The sequence below is a fragment of the Festucalex cinctus genome, chromosome 19 (assembly GCF_051991245.1).
Source record: "Festucalex cinctus isolate MCC-2025b chromosome 19, RoL_Fcin_1.0, whole genome shotgun sequence".
In the NCBI taxonomy this organism is placed as follows: domain Eukaryota; kingdom Metazoa; phylum Chordata; class Actinopteri; order Syngnathiformes; family Syngnathidae; genus Festucalex; species Festucalex cinctus.
The window spans coordinates 19,082,735-19,097,569 of NC_135429.1; the positions used below are offsets into that span (position 1 = coordinate 19,082,735).

Below are 14,835 nucleotides of genomic sequence, written 5' to 3' on the forward strand. Positions count from 1 at the left end.
CCCAAATTGTATATTCTGGTCTAAATTTGCACTGGAAGGAAAATATACATACATATATATATATGACACATATATATATATATATATATATATATATATATATATATACACACACACACACACACTCTCAAGCAATTAGAAATTGTTTGGGTACATTGGGAAGTCAGATTTTGACTTGCATGGACAAAATTCTTTTATGGCATGAAAGAAAATTGAGCTGTGAAATGAAAACCAGCAACAACTTAAAAGAAAGAAGAAATTGGAGAATGATGTAAATAAAGGTATATTACACTTTTGTGCAACAAGGGTGTAATATTTAGATTGTTTTGATTGTAAAGTGGTTATGATGGAGACCCAACGATAAACGAAGTAATTTTGTCGGCCCTAAGATTTGAAACAAATTACAAAATGACATTTTAAATTCCTGAATGAAATTGTGACCTGTTATGAACTTTTGATGTTTGTGATTATGCTGTTTTAAAATGAAAACACCCACAGGTTGATTTTTGGGGCTGTGCAATTATACATGAATTGGGTGGATAATTATGCTAACAATGTTACTACTGAAATTGAATTGAGATACTGATAACAACGACAATGTTTGACAAATTTGAATAGATAGATGAATGTGAAAAATGCAGTTTGTGATTTAAATTGAATAATGATAGTAGTGGCTTTACTAAGATATTGGAAGGCCATTTGAACAGACAATTGATTGCTGACATGGTTAGGAGTTTTGTTTAGAATGCATGAAGTAGAATTTAAGCCAGTATTTTATATTATTTACAAGATTATTGATATTCATGGTGGCTTTATTATTAACTACATATAACTTTGGGAAAGATGTGTTACATTTAAATTTGATTATATGGTTGTAAACAATACAAGATGTAGTATGATACAATTAGTTTTGAAGAAATGCCAGACTATTAGTATGCTATGGGCAGATTATAACGTTCTACCCCTCCAAGACATGTGAACTACAGTGTTCTTTCGCAAATTAGGGCCAGAGCAGTGAAGGCTATGGGGTCCCTATTGTTTTTAAATTCCATAGTTGTTTTTTAAAAAAAAAAAAAGGAAAAAAAAAAGTGCTGATTTTGTGGATTTTTGAACAACTGTGTAATTTTTTGAGAAGAGGAAAATGACTGAATGAAGGTTAACCCACTGATATACGAGGGAACACTGTAGTGGAAAAAAAAAAAAAAAGGAAAAATTAAAACCTTTTGTAAATATTATGAAACTATTTTAAATTGCATGTAAATTGCATAAGATTATATGAAGTGAACATTTAAGTGGGTTGGATAATGATTTTGAGTTGTGAGCCATAAAGATGTCTCAAAAGGGGGGAGTTTGTAACAATACTGCAATACCGCATACAAATTTGGTTTTTAAAATTTGGTAAAATTTGGTTTTAAATTGGTTTTTAATTTTTCATGCTTTTACGTTTTTGGAATTTTGTTTTAGAATTTTGTTATACATGGAATTGATGTTTCTAATATTGTACAATTTTGTTAGTGGTTATGGGTTTTATGGAATTGAACAAAAAGTAAGACAATGTCAATATTAACAAGTACTGATTAATGGTCTTAAAAAATTTAACAATGAGTTGAAATTGTTCCAGAAAAATAACTGGATGTTGTTATTATGGTAGAAGCATTGTGTGAATAGATCATGTCTCTAATATGACATACTAGTTATTTGGAGTAATGAATGAAAGTCACTTTATGTTCTGTCCCTGATACGACAGTAAATTGAGGCATATTGCTCAGTCAATTTTTATGTAGAAATGTTATGTTCTATTTTTGCCAGTAGATGTCGCCCTTGTCATTGTGTGTTCATGTGTTTGATTTTGTTAAGTGAACCGGAGCCGCCTAGTGGCAAAGCAATGAAAATAGCAGCTATGTTTTTGAGGACCTGCACACGCAGTCACAGCACGGGAGGGAACGCAAAATTTTCCTCTAGTCTCATCATTGTTTTTTATTTCGGAGCCTTGGCAGAGCATAATCTGTAAGTCATAACGCTTTGACATATTTGTGTTTGTGATTATTTTAGGTTTCTTGGTGGTGAACTTTCTTTGAAAAGGCGGTGACTCGATGTTATTAGCCGTTAGCTGCTAACTTGTGCTAAAGTTATTGTTGGCCTACTCGTGGTAGTTAAATAGTATTTCTCACACTGTACACTTATTTGTAGACAGAAGCACTTATGTCTTGTTTCAATCTGTATGTTGCAGTTTCACAAAATAGAAAAGAAGGAAGTAAAGAGCCACGACTACAGCAACCACGTGTCTTTATTTGGAACTCTTTCACATGTTTAGCTCGCTGCCTAAGTTGCGCTAACTGAGGGCAGAAGACTTTATATGTCACATTGTTAAGGGAAAAACAGAAAAGAGAGAAAAATACATGATCAAAGCATGGAGATAAGATAATTTATGATTAAGTCATTTGGGAAATTGTAAAAGGACTAAGACAGTTAAGATCGTTTGAAATTTCATGTGGTAGCCCATTTAAATTTGCCTATTGTAATAACCTGTTAAGCCGTACAGATGAAAGAAATTTATTTAAGTGACTATATGAGGAGATTGTTTAAATGATAAGGAAGTGAAAATGTTTAATAAAATGCCAGATGACTCTCTATCTCAGCAGGAAGGCAAGCCTCCCATCAAGGGTAGTGACTGAGTTTGATTGAAGGTCCAGCCCAAGGTGGGAAGGCCCTTGTAAGTGTTGTTGGCGCCGAAGGTTGTGAAGATCGCTGAACGACTCTCTTGGATTCACCTATCACATGGCACAAAACAGGTACCGTTGACTAACAGCTTGCCAGGTTGCGGGGCGAAGCCTGACTGAATTAAGGTCAGAGGAGAAACAAGCAGCTTGACTCGCTGTGAAAAGTCTGACCAAGTAAGTCATTGAAGAGGTTGGGAGCACATTGTTTGCTACCCTCAAAGTTCCCCCAACCGCTGTGAAGTCCAGAGCTTGTCTACTGTGCAGGACGTGTCAGAAGGGACAACTCAAGGAGACGAGTCCCTTTCCTGAATCAAATGGAGAGTAAGATGCGATCAGACTCAGTTGGGGCTGTCTTTTTGATTTTGATGTTTGTTTTTGGGGCCATCTTGAAGAGGAAGAGAGACAGCTGGTTGAATTATTAATGCTGAGAATTACATACAGAAACATTGGATAATGTACATGTAACCCATGAAGTGCTGCACCGTGCCACCCTGTGGCAGCCTCCAGTTACTACCCTACATACACACATTAGAGCAACAACACATTGATTGCACTTTAAAGACGACACGTTGAATTATATTGTGCTTATGATAATTTTACTAATAAGGGGTTTTATGATGGAAAGAGAAATGTTACGTCATGCTCTATGTGGTATTGATAGTGTTGACAAAGGACTTATTTGTGTAATGGAAAAAATTGTGTTATGCACTGTGATGGTGATGTTTTGCTTTTTTAACAAATACATGGTATGAGACTTTGAGTAAATATGTAATAACAGGAGGGAAATGTTAGGATTATTATGTAGATATTATTCCATATTTTCTCTTTTATTGCATAGAGTTAATTTTAAAGCATGTACTCAGTATTTCACTATCAGTTTGGGTTGCTGTATGTGTATTCAACCTAAGGACGTCTGGAATGCAGGAATGAAGAACTTCACACCAGGACAATAGACAGCCTTCAAGGATTAGTGGTCGTAAAAAAGTTTTATGGTTAGAGGATGTCTCCTGTGTTTATGACTGTTGTATTTGTGATGCCACAACACTGCTATGTCTCCACCTCCTTTTGTGACCATTTGTTAGCGAACTCCATGAAAAGACAAGAAATGTGAATGTGTGTCAGAGGATTGTGGGCCAGAGGATTGTGACCAGCACACATCGCTCGCTCATCTCTCCTTGTACAAGTAAAGGCCTTGTTTTCTCATTTTAATGTCTGTCTCCTCATTTGTACAGTTTAAAAATGTCATAGATGGTGTTTAAACCTGACAGTCACTAAAATCGGAATACCAGCCAGCTATGCTCTTTGCCAACCCTGTCAGCACGTGAAACTCCTCGTCTGTTTCCACGGTGTAGTGGTTATCACATTCGCCTTACACGTGAAAGGTTCCTGGCTCGAAACTGGGTGGAGACAGGGCAATTTTCTTTGTATTTGCAATGAAAACTGAGTATCCAAAAAGCAAATAGCACAGGCACCACCTCCCCGTTGGGGAATCTAACCCCAGTCTTCTGCGTGACAGGCGGAGATACTACCCACTATACTAACGAGGAAAGGACTCTGTGTTTGCTACCTGGACAGGCGTAGAGGCAAAACTGTCACTAAAATCGTGAATGCCAGACAGCTATGCTGTTTGCCAATCATGCCAACAGGTTAAACTCCAGAGTCTGTTTCCATGTTGTAGTGGTTATCACATTCGCCTAAGACGCGAAAGATCCCCAGCTCGAAACCGGGTGGAAACAGGGCAATGTTCGTTGTATTTGCAATGAAAACTGAGTAGCCAAAAAGCAAATTGCACAGGTACCACCTCCCCGTTGGGGAATCTAACCCCAGTCTTCCGCATGACAGTCGGAGATACTATACACTATACTAAGGAGGAAGGACTCTGTGTTTGCTATCTGTACAGGCGTAGAGGGAAAACTGTCACTAACATTGGGAATGCCAGCCAGCTATGCTCTTTGCCAACCCTGTCAGCACGTGAAACTCCAGTGTCTGTTTCCATGGTGTAGTGGTTATCACATTCGCCTTACACGTGAAAGGTCCCTGGCTCGAAACCGGGTGGAAACAAGGCAATTTTCTTTGTATTTGCAATGAAAACTGAGTATCCAAAAACTGAATTGCACAACCATCCACCTCCCCGTCTGGGAATCGAACCCCAGTTTTCCGCGTGACAGGCAGACATACTATCCAATATACTAACGACGAAAGGACTCTGCGTTTGCTACCTGGACAGGCGTAGAGGGAAAACTGTCACTAAAACCAATGCCAGACAGCTATGCTGTTTGCCAATCCTGCCAACAGGGTAAAAATAAATGTCTGTTTCCATGGTCGAGTGGTTATCACGTTTGCCGAACACGCGAAAGGTCACTGGTTCGAAACCGGGTGGAAACAAGGCAATTTTGTTTGTATTTGCAATGAAAACTGAGTATCCAAAAACTGAATTGCACAACCATCCACCTGCCCGTCAATAAATCGAACCCCAGTCTTCTGCGTGACAGGCGGAGATACTATCCACTATAGTAACGAGGAAGGGACTCTGTGTTTGTTACCTGGACAGGCGGCGAGGGAAAACTGTCACTAAAATCGGGAATGCCAGCCAGCTATGCTCTTTGCCAACCCTGTCAGCACGTGAAACTACAGTGTCTGTTTCCATTGTGTCGTGGTTATCACATTCGCCTCACACCCGAAAGGTCCCTGGCTCGAAACCGGGTGGAGACAGCGCGATTTTCTTTGTATTTGCAATGAAAACTGAGTATCCAAAAAGCAAATCGCACAGGCACCACCTCCCCTTTGGGGAATCGAACCCCAGTCTTCCGCATGACAGGCGGAGATACTATCCACTATACTAACGAGGAAAGGACTCTGTGTTTGCTACCGGGACAGGCGTAGAGGGAAAACTGTCACTGAAATCAATGCCAGACAGCTATGCTGTTTGCCAATCCTGCCAACAGGGTAAACACCAACGTCTGTTTCCATGGTGTAGTGGTTATCACATTCGCCTAACACGCGAAAGGGCCCTGGCTCGAAACCGGGTGGAAACACGGCAATATTCTTTGTAGTTGCAATTAAAACTGAGTCTCCAAAAACTGAGCTGTACATGCAGCCACCTCCCCGTCAGGGAATCGAACCCCGGTCTTCCACGTGACAGGCAGAGATACTATCAACTATACTAACGAGGAAAGGACTCTGTGTTCGTTACCTGGACAGGCGTCGAGGGAAAACTGTCACTAAAATCGGGAATGCCAGCCAGCTATGCTCTTTGCCAACAATGTCAGCACGTGAAACTCCAGTGTCGGTTTCCATGGTTTAGTGGTTATCACATTTGCCTTACACGCGAAAGGTCCCTGGGTCGAAACCAGGTGGAAACAGGGCAATTTTCTTTGTATTTGCAATGAAAACTGAGTATCCAAAAATTGAATTGCACATGCACTCACCTGCCAGTCAGGGAATCAAACCCCAGTCTTCCACATGACAGGCGGAGATACTATCCACGATACTAACGAGGAAGGGACTCTGTGTTTGCTACCTGGACAGGCGTCGAGGGAAAACTGTCACTAAAATCGGGAATACCAGCCAGCTATGCTCTTTGCCAACCCTGTCAGCACGTGAAACTATAGTGTCTGTTTCTATGGTGTAGTGGTTCTTACATTCCCCTTTGTAAGCGATAATTGGGTCGTCTTTTGGACGAATTAATAATCTGGACGTTACAGAGGTAAATTATATTTACTTCGATAACCTCTAGGGGCACCACGTTGGTTTTGCTTTGGGTTAACAGGAGCAAACAACGACCAAAATCCTTCCTTCATCAGTCATTTATAATCTAAAGTCGCCACACTCGATATTCAGTGGTTCGTTGTACTAACAAAAGATTAATAATCCACTCGGAAACACAGATGACTTAGGTGGAATAGAGTTAATAAAACATACATTTATTCACGATTCCTACACTACAGAATCAAAACACTGCCTATCTAACTACTCTACCGTCAGACGAAAAGAAATAAAGCGAATGAAAATAAGGAAGGAATGCGAATGAATAAGGAAACAGGGAAAAGAGAAATTTGACCTGCCAGATCTGTGATATGTTTCAAACGTAAGTGGCACACAGTGGATACGCCGAGGTAGAAATCAAACGCACACTTACGAGAATCGTTTGCGTCGAAGCGAGCAAAAAGGTCTTGTGAAAAAGGGAAAAAAATAGTCAATGTTCGTTCCAAAAGGAAAGAAAATCAAAAAAAGGGGTTATTCCACAGGTGAGCAAGGGAGCCGCTCGGGGGCTGACGTAGTTGCGCGGCTCGTCCCTTGATTGGTCGGCGACTCGGCGAGGTTGATTCTCCGGCAAGGTTGGTTCTGCCGGACAGCTGTCCGACTCCAGATGTTGGAGCTCGGTCCGCTACGCGCCTGCGTACGGGGAAGGCCAGCCGTTGGAGGTGAGCTGGCACCGCGGCGGGGCTCCACCGAATAGCAGGTGGTGCGGGCGGCTTAGGCGCAACAACCTTGAGTCCGGCGGTACGTTGCAAGTGTACCCCGGGGCTGCGGAGTTCGCCGCTGGCGGGCAATCACCGATGGTGAAGGAAAAAAAAAAAAAAGAAAAAAGGGCAAAGAGTTTTGAGTCAGCGTTGCAGTTTGGACCTGCTTTGGCGTGTCGTGGAGCGAGTGTCTGCTCTCGGCAACGGTTGCTGCCAGAAAAAAAAGGCCACGTGGTTGGCAAGTTTCTTGGAACAAAGAGTTCGAGCAGGCTGGGACACTTGCAGGTCGTTAGCCTGAGGATGATGATGTTGGAAGAGAGTTTTTGGAAGAGGGAGACCGAGGGGGTCCCCTCGTCCTTTTAAAGTCTATGGACGGGGCTTCAGTAGGTGGTGGCACACCCTTCTGTTCGCTCGCGCAGACTTAAAAAAAATATATATTAAAGGGATTAATAATTTGCCATTAAATTTGGTCAGTCTGGCAAATCAGTTTTCCCACACAACCCGTTTAACACACATCGTAATTAATGCATCATAAACTAACTTGTGAGGTAACTTCTACTTGTCTAATCTGACTGAACTGAAAGATATTGATTATCTTTCATTCTTTATGGAGTACAAATGAAATAGGATGTTCATACACACAAAGACATAACATGAATCATTCGTAGTTCAGTTATCTGTCAAGAATTATCATGGTATAAATGTGTAAACATGGTTACTTATATGAATTGTCACTAAGGATAGTTCCAAGTTTCACCACTTGACGGTGGTGTTGCTCCATCTAGGGCCCCCCCTGGAAGGGCGAGACGCCAGAATATCCTTTGTGATTGATAAGAGGTCATGAACATTCCTTTGATCAGTCGTTTGTGTATTCCAAATCATTGGAGCCATTTGTTCGGGCTCCGAGAAGGCGGGCTTGAATACACTCCTTCGGCCGACGCATAAATTCCTTTGTCACCTGGTCAGCGGCTTCAAGAGCGTTGTTGGTGGTTGGGTGACCACCTGCAGAGCTAACCAAGCTTAGATCCTGTCTGGGCAGTGGAATATTTATGCTACTGCAGAGAATTTGCTTTAGAAGAAGCAAACTTAAAAAAAATTAGAGAGGAGACTGGGCCATAGGCAATAGTTGTTACACCTTACACGAGAAAAGTCTCTGGTTCGAAACCGGGTGGAAACCTGGCAATTTTCTTTGTATTTACAATGAAAACTGAGTATACAAAAATTGAATTGCACATACACTCACCTGCTAGTCAGGGAATCAAAACCCAGTCTTCCGCGTGACAGGCGGAGATACTATCCACTATACTAAAGAGGAAGGGACTCAGCGTTTGCGACCTGGACAGGCGTCGAGGGAAAACTGTCACTAAAATCGGGAATACCAGCCAGCTATGCTCTTTGTCAACCCTGTCAGCAGGTGAAACTCCAGTGTTTGCTACCTGGACAGGCGTAGAGGCAAAACTGTCACTAAAATCGTGAATGCCAGCCAGCTATGCTGTTTGCCAATACTGCCAACAGGGTAAACTCCAGCGTCTGTTTCCACGGTGTAGTGGTTGTCACATTCGCCTAACACGCGAAATATCCACAGCTCGAAACCGGGTGGAAACAGGGCAATTTTCTTTGTATTTGCAATGAAAACTGAGTAGCCAAAAAGCAAATTGCACAGGTACCACCTCCCCGCTGGGGAATCAAACCCCAGTCTTCCGCATGACAGGCGGAGATACTATCCACTATACTAACGAGGAAAGGACTCTGTGTTTGCTATCTGTACAGGCGTAGAGGGAAAACTGTCACGAACATCGGGAACGCCAGCCAGCTATGCTCTTTGCCAACCCTGTCAGCATGTGAAACTCCAGTGTCTGTTTCCATGGTGTAGTGGTTATCACATTTACCTTACACGCGAAAGGTCCCTGGCTCAAAACCGGATGGAAACAGGGCAATTTTCTTTGTATTTACAATGAAAACTGAGTATCCAAAAAGCAAATAGCACAGGCACCACCTACCCATTGGGGAATCGAAGCCCAGTCTTCCGCGTGACAGGCAGACATACTAAGCACTATATTAACGAGGAAAGGACTCTGTGTTTGCTACCTGAAAAGGCGTAGAGGGTAAACTGTCACTAAAAGCAATGCCAGACAGCTATGCTGTTTGCTAATCCTGCCAACAGGGTGAAAACAAAAGTCTGTTTCCATGGTCTAGTGGTTATCACGTTCGCCTAACACGCGAAAGGTCCCTGGCTCGAAACCGGGTGGAAACAGGGCAATTTTCTTTGTATTTGCAATGAAAACTGAGTATCCAAAAACTCAATTGCACATGCAGCCACCTGCCCGTCAGTGATTCAAACCCAAGTCTTCCCCGTGACAGGCGGAGATACTATCCACTATACTAACGAGGAAGGGACTCTGCTTTTGTTGGACAGGCGGCGAGGGAAAACTGTCACTAAAATCGGGAATGCCAGCCAGCTATGCTCTTTGCCAACCCTGTCAGCACGTGAAACTACAGTGTCTGTTTCCATGGTGTAGTGGTTATCACATTCGCCTCACACGGGAAAGGTCCCTTGCTCGAAACCGGGTGGAGACAGCGTAATTTTCTTTGTATTTGCAATGAAAACTGAGTATCCAAAAAGCAAATAGCACAGGCACCACCTACCCATTGAGGAATCGAACCCCAGCCTTCCGCGTGCCAGGCGGAAATACTATCCACTATACTAACTAGGAAAGGACTCTGTGTTTGACACCTGGACAGGCGTAGAGGGAAAACTGTCACTAAAATCAATGCCAGACAGCTATGCTCTTTACCAACCCTGTCAGCACGTGAAACTCCAGTGTCTTTTTCCATGGTGTAGTGGTTATCACATTTGCCTTACACGCGAAAGGTCCCTGGTTTGAAACCGGGTGGAGACAGCGCAATTTTCTTTGTATTTGCAATGAAAACTGAGTATCCAAAAAGCAAATACCACAGGCACCACCTAACCGTTGGGGAATCGAACCCCAGGCAGACAAACTATTCACTATACTAACGAGGAAAGGACTCTGTGTTTGCTATCTGAAAAGGCGAAGAGGGAAAACTGTCACAAAAAATGCCAGATAGCTATGCTGTTTGCCAATCCTGCCAACAGGGTGAAAACAAACGTCTGTTTCAATGGTCTAGTGGTTATCACGTTCGCCTAACACGCGAAAGGTCCCTGGCTCGAAACCGGGTGGTAACAGGGCAATTTTCTTTGTATTTGCAATGAAAACTGAGTAACCAAAAACTTAATTGCACATGCAGCCACCTGCCCGTCAGTGAATCCAGCCCAAGTCTTCTGCGTGACAGGGGGAGATACTATCCAATATACTAATGAGGAAGGGACTCTGCGTTTGTTCCCTGGACAGGCGGCGAGGGAAAACTGTCACTAAAATCGGGAATGCCAGCCAGCTATGCTCTTTGCCAACCCTGTCAGCACGTGAAACTCCTGTGTCTGTTTCCATGGTGTAGTGGTTATCACATTCGCCTTACACGCGAAAAGTCCCTGGCTCGAAACTGGGTGGAAACAGGGCAATTTTCTTTGTATTTGCAATGAAAACTGAGTATCCAAAAAGCAAATACCACAGGCACCACCTACCCGTTGGGGAATCGAACCCCTTCCGCGTGACAGGCAGACATACTATTCACTTTTCTCACGAGGAAAGGACTGTGTTTGCTACCTGAAAAGGCGTAGAGGGAAAACTGTCACTAAAATCAATGCCAGACAGCTATGCTGTTTGCCAATCCTGCCAACAGGGTGAAAACAAACGTCTGTTTCCATGGTCTAGTGGTTATCACGTTCGCCTATCATGCGAAAGGTCCCTGGCTCGAAACCGGGTGGAAACAGGACAATTTTCTTTGTATTTGCAATGAAAACTGAGTATCCAAATACTCAATTGCACATGCAGCCACCTGCCCATCAGTGAATCGAACCCAAGTCTTCCACGTGACAGGCGGAGATACTATCCACTATACTAACGAGGAAGGGACACTGCATTTGTTACCTGGACAGACGGCGAGGGAAGACTGTCACTAAAATCGGGAATGCCAGCCAGCTATGCTCTTTGCCAACCCTGTCAGCACGTGAATCTCCAGTGTCTGTTTCCATGGTGTAGTGGTTATCACATTCGCCTCACACGCGAAAGGTCCCTGGCTCGAAACCGGGTGGAGACAGCGTTATTTTATTTGTATTTGCAATGAAAACTGAGTATCCAAAAAGCAAATCGCACAGGCACCATCTCCCCGTTGGGGAATCGAACCCCAGTCTTCCGCGTGACAGGCGGAAATACTATCCACTATACTAACAAGGAAAGGACTCTGTTTTTGCTATCTGTACAGGCGTAGAGGGAAAACTGTCAATAAAATCGGGAATGCCAGCCAGCTATGCTCTTTGCCAACCCTGTCAGCAGGTGAAACTTCAGGGTCTGTTTCCATGGTGTAGTGTTTATCACATTCGCCTCACACGTGAAAGGTCCCTGGCTCGAAACTGGGTGGAGACAGCGCACTTTTCTTTGTATTTGCAATGAAAACTGAGTATCCAAAAAGCAAATCACAAAGACACCACCTCCCCGTTGGGGAATCTAACCGCAGTCTTCCGAGTGACAGGCAGAGATACTACCCACTATACTAACGAGGAAAGGACTCTGTGTTTGCTACATGGACAGGCGTCGAGGGGGAAAACTTTCACTAAAAATCAATGCCAGAGAGCTATGCTGTTTGCCAATCCTGCCAACAGTGTAAACACCAACGTCTCTTTCTATGGTGTAGTGGTTGTCACATTCGCCTAACACTCGAAAGGTCCCTGGCTTGAAACCGGGTGGAAACAGGGCAATTTTCTTTGTATTTGCAATTAAAACTGAGTATCCAAAAACTGAATTGTACATGCAGCCACCTCCCCATGAGGGAATCAAACCCCGGGCTGCCGCGTGACAGGCATAGATACTATCCACTATACTAACGAGGACAGGACTCTGTGTTTGTTACCTGGACAGACGTCGAGGGAAAACTGTCACTAAAATCGTGAATGCCAGCCAGCTATGCTCTTTGCCAACCCTGTCAGCATGTGAAACTCCAGTGTCTGTTTCCATGGTGTAGTGGTTATCACATTTGCCTCACACGCGAAAGGTCCTTGGCTCGAAACTGGGTGGAGACAGCGAAGTTTTCTTTGTATTTGCAATGAAATCTGAGTATCCAAAAAGCAAATCGCACAGGCACCACCTCCCCGTTGGGGAATCGAACCCCAGTCTTCCACGTGACAGGCGGAATTACTATCCACTATACTAATGAGGAAAGGACTCTGTGTTTGCCAGCGAGACAGGCATAGAGGGAAAACTGTCACTAAAAATGCCAGACAGCTATGCTCTTTGCCAACCCTGTCAGCGCGTGAAACTCCAGTGTCTGTTTACATGGTGTAGTGGTTATCACATTCGCCTCACACGCGAAAGGTCCCTGGCTTGAAACCGGGTGGAGACAGCGCAATTTTAGTTGTATTTGCAATGAAAGCTGAGTATCCAAAAAGCAAACTGCACAGGTACCACCTCCCCGTTGGGGAATCAAACCCCAGTCTTCCGCATGACAGGCGGAGATACTATGCACTATACTAATGAGGAAAGGACTCTGTTTTTGCTATCTGTACAGGCGTAGAGGGAAAACTGTCACTAAAATTGGGATGCCAGCCAGCTATGCTCTTAGCCAACCCTGTCAGCATGTGAAACTCCAGTGTCTGTTTCCATGGTGTAGTGGTTGTCACATTTGCCTTACACGCTAAAAGTCCCTGGCTCGAAACCGGGTGGAAACAGGGCAATTTTCTTTGTATTTGCAATGAAAACTGAGTATCCAAAAAGCAAATTGCATAGGTACCACCTCCCCGTTGGGGAATCAACCCCCAGTCTTCCGCATGACAGGCGGAGATACTATGCACTATACTAACGAGGAAAGGACTCTGTTTTTGCTATCTGTACAGGCGTAGAGGGAAAACTGTCACTAAAAATGCCAGATAGCTATGCTGTTTGCCAATCCTGCCAACAGGGTGAACACAAACGTCTGTTTCAGTGGTCTAGTGGTTATCATGTTCGCCTAACACGCGAAAGGTCCCTGACTCGAAACCGGGTGGAAACAGGGCAATTTTCTTTGTATTTGCAATGAAAACTGAGTATCCAAAAACTGAATTGCACATGCCCGTCAGTGAATCGAACCCAAATCTTCCGCGTGACAGGCGGAGATACTACCCACTATACTAACGAGGAAGGGACTCTGCGTTTGTTCCCTGGACAGGCGGCGAGGGAAAACTGTCACTAAAATCGGGAATGCCAGCCAGCTATACTCTTTGCCAACCCTGTCAGCACGTGAAACTCCAGGTTCTGTTTCCATGGTGTAGTGTTTATCACATTCGCCTCATACGCGAAAGGTCCCTGGCTCGAAACCGGGTGGAGACAGCGCAATTTTCTTTGTATTTGCAATGAAAACTGAGTATCCAAAAAGCAAATCGCACAGGCACCACCTCCCCGTTGGGGAACCGAACCCCAGTCTTCCGCGTGACAGGCGGAGATAGTATCCACTATACTAACGAGGAAAAGACTCTGCGTTTGCTACCTGGACAGGCGTAGAGGGTAAACTGTCACTAAAATCAATGCCCGACAGCTATGCTCTTTGCCAACCCTGTCAGCACGTGAAACTTCAGTGTCTGTTTCCATGGTGTAGTGGTTATCACATTCGACTCACACGCAAGAGGTCCCTGGCTTGAAACCGGGTGGAGACAGCGCAATTTTCTTTGTATTTGCAATGAAAAACTGAGTATCCAAAAGCCAAATCACACAGGGAACACCTCCCCGTTGGGGAATCGAACCCCAGTCTTCCGCGTGACAGGCGGAGATACTATCCACTATACTAACTAGGAAAGGACTCTATGTTTGCTCCATGGACAGGCGTAGAGGGAAAACTGTCACTAAAAATGCCAGACAGCTATGCTGTTTGCCAATCCTGCCAACAGAGTAACCACCAACATCTGTTTCCATGGTGTAGTGGTTGTCACATTCGCCTAACACTCGAAAGGTCCCTGGCTTGAAACCGGGTGGAAACAGGGCAATTTTCTTTGTATTTGCAATTAAAACTGAGTATCCAAAAACTGAATTATACATGCAGCCACCTCCCCGTCAGGGAATCAAACCCCGGGCTGCCACGTGACAGGCATAGATACTATCCACTATACTAACGAGGACAGGACTCTGTGTTTGTTACTGGACAGGCGTCGAGGGAAAACTGACACTAAGATCGGGAATGCCAGCCAGCTATGCTCTTTGCCAACCCTGTCAGCATGTGAAACTCCAGTGTCTGTTTCCATGGTGTAGTGGTTATCACATTCGCTTTACACGCGAAAGGTCCCTGGCTCGAAACCGGGTGGAAACAGGGCAATTTTCTTTGTATTTGCAATGAAAACTGAATATCCAAAAAGCAAATAGCAGAGGCACCACCAACCCATTGGGGAATCGAACCCCAGTCTTCCACGTGACAGGCAGACATACTATGCACTATACTAACAAGGAAAGGACTCTGTGTTTGCTACCTGAAAAGGCGTAGAGGGAAAACTGTCACTAAAATCAATGCCAGACAGCTATGCTGTTTGCCAATCCTGCCAACAGGGTAAAAACAAA

The 14,835-nt window shown here is 44.0% G+C and overlaps 10 non-coding genes across 10 annotated transcripts; 9 read left to right on the forward strand and 1 right to left on the reverse strand.

Moving 5' to 3' along the window:
- The first annotated feature begins 4,708 nt into the window (after positions 1 to 4,708).
- trnav-uac (transfer RNA valine (anticodon UAC)) lies at positions 4,709 to 4,781 on the forward strand. Its single transcript has one exon. It is a non-coding gene; the product is annotated as a tRNA-Val (tRNA).
- A 901-nt stretch (positions 4,782 to 5,682) lies between these two features.
- trnav-aac (transfer RNA valine (anticodon AAC)) lies at positions 5,683 to 5,755 on the forward strand. The gene has a single exon. It is a non-coding gene; the product is annotated as a tRNA-Val (tRNA).
- A 254-nt stretch (positions 5,756 to 6,009) lies between these two features.
- trnav-uac (transfer RNA valine (anticodon UAC)) lies at positions 6,010 to 6,082 on the forward strand. The gene has a single exon. It is a non-coding gene; the product is annotated as a tRNA-Val (tRNA).
- A 3,282-nt stretch (positions 6,083 to 9,364) lies between these two features.
- Positions 9,365 to 9,437, forward strand: trnav-aac (transfer RNA valine (anticodon AAC)). The gene has a single exon. It is a non-coding gene; the product is annotated as a tRNA-Val (tRNA).
- Positions 9,438 to 10,006: 569 nt separating this feature from the next.
- trnav-uac (transfer RNA valine (anticodon UAC)) lies at positions 10,007 to 10,083 on the forward strand. Its single transcript has one exon. It is a non-coding gene; the product is annotated as a tRNA-Val (tRNA).
- Positions 10,084 to 10,642: 559 nt separating this feature from the next.
- On the forward strand, positions 10,643 to 10,715 carry trnav-uac (transfer RNA valine (anticodon UAC)). The gene has a single exon. It is a non-coding gene; the product is annotated as a tRNA-Val (tRNA).
- A 244-nt stretch (positions 10,716 to 10,959) lies between these two features.
- On the forward strand, positions 10,960 to 11,032 carry trnad-auc (transfer RNA aspartic acid (anticodon AUC)). Its single transcript has one exon. It is a non-coding gene; the product is annotated as a tRNA-Asp (tRNA).
- A 254-nt stretch (positions 11,033 to 11,286) lies between these two features.
- Positions 11,287 to 11,359, forward strand: trnav-cac (transfer RNA valine (anticodon CAC)). Its single transcript has one exon. It is a non-coding gene; the product is annotated as a tRNA-Val (tRNA).
- Positions 11,360 to 11,424: 65 nt separating this feature from the next.
- trnad-guc (transfer RNA aspartic acid (anticodon GUC)) lies at positions 11,425 to 11,496 on the reverse strand. The gene has a single exon. It is a non-coding gene; the product is annotated as a tRNA-Asp (tRNA).
- A 3,021-nt stretch (positions 11,497 to 14,517) lies between these two features.
- On the forward strand, positions 14,518 to 14,590 carry trnav-uac (transfer RNA valine (anticodon UAC)). The gene has a single exon. It is a non-coding gene; the product is annotated as a tRNA-Val (tRNA).
- Positions 14,591 to 14,835: the final 245 nt, after the last annotated feature.